Raw genomic sequence first — 1,563 nt, 5'->3', positions numbered from 1 at the left:
CAGGCTGCCCTGTTCATTCGCTTTCTTGCCTTTGGAAAGCTGGGAAAACTCTAAGCCCGCAGGTGTGACCTAGCACCCACTTCGACCCCCAGCCTGGAGGAAAAGCCTGCACCAGTGTGAGGCTAGATTCGGAGGGGTCTCTGTGAGCACCCAGTGGCCTCTGCTGCTAGGAGCCTTCTCAAGTGAGGAGAGAAAAGATGGCTGGAGGCAGTTTTGCAGGTTAGGTTCCCTGGGAGGGAACGTCTGAGATGAACTAGGAGGGAAGTGGTTTCTTAGTGCCTGTGTTCAGCCTTCATGTCTGTGAGCAGGAGGGAAGGGGCGGGAGGGAGCAGGAGGGAGCAGTGGGGCCGGGCAGCCCCGAGGTCTCAGCCACCGGCTGTGAGGCTCAGAGTCTGGGATGGCCCTTCAGAGTGTCTGAGGTGGGGCAAGGGCCCAGGGACTTGTGCCCCCATGTTGACCAATATTTCTACCTGGGTCCCCCCAGGCAGGGTGCATCCACCCGGACAGTTCCCTATGAGGCCTGGCGGCTGAGAGCTGTCAGCCAACCACCTTCTCTGCAGCTGGGGGAGAAAACATGTCAGTCCTGAAGGGGGGCATCTGGTCGCTGCAGCCCAGTTTCCACGACAGGTTGAAAGAGGACAGTGCTAACACTGATGGGGGGACATGAGATGGGGATGGAAGACAGAGAACTGTGCTGTCACCAAGTCACCAACTTGCTACTACTGAAATCCAAGGGGGCTGCAGGATGAACTGCACCCACACCTTCCTACGCTGGCCCTTCTCTGCCCTGCTGCTCACTGCGTCTCCCCGGGTGGTGTCTGCGGTGGCTACTGGCTGCGAAGGCCATCCAGGGTATCCAGCCCAGATGCTAGTGCAGTGAGGGCTCCTAATCCGAGCATGATGGTGAGAACAATGAATTTGGAATTAGGAGCATGGAAACGAAAGGCTTCAGAGCTGCAAAGGACTTAGAGACCATCTTGTCTGGTAAGATACCAAGGGTGTGGTTGAGTGAGGTCCGGGGTCCTGTGGGCCCTTAGGTCTCAGCTACCTCATCTGTATTATCAGCAGTCCTACCTCGTGGAGTTGGGATGGTGGCGTGCAATACAGACTGCGTACGTCTTGTTGGCTTGTGCTTGGGACCCTGCACAGCCTACCCGGCTTCACGATGCCTCCTGGGGTCTGATTTCAGGATGAAAGTGTAGCACGCTGGCTGCCTCCATGCTGCAGCTTCTCAAACAAGCCACTGTCACCCTGGTAGTGGCTGAAAGCCAGTGCCAATTTTCATCGTTATCCCTCAATTCCATAAAGTGTGCAATTCAAGTTGTATAATACTAGTCTAGTCTCTCCTCTCCATAGAACTCAAGTAAATGGCATTCATTTTGAACATTAAAAAAGGGCTGGGGTGTGGGGGGGCTAGAGGACAGCTGTAAACACTTCCCCAGGTTAGACCAAGTATAAGGACATGCTTATCTGGGACCACCCAGCTCCCGCCCCCAACCCCGCATGCTTATGGCTGAGACCACAGAAGCCTAGGGAGGTTAGGGGTGTCCTAAGTTTGCACAG

The sequence above is a fragment of the Camelus ferus genome, chromosome 10, assembly GCF_009834535.1.
Source record: "Camelus ferus isolate YT-003-E chromosome 10, BCGSAC_Cfer_1.0, whole genome shotgun sequence".
NCBI classification, from domain to species: domain Eukaryota; kingdom Metazoa; phylum Chordata; class Mammalia; order Artiodactyla; family Camelidae; genus Camelus; species Camelus ferus.
This window is presented reverse-complemented; position numbering follows the sequence as displayed.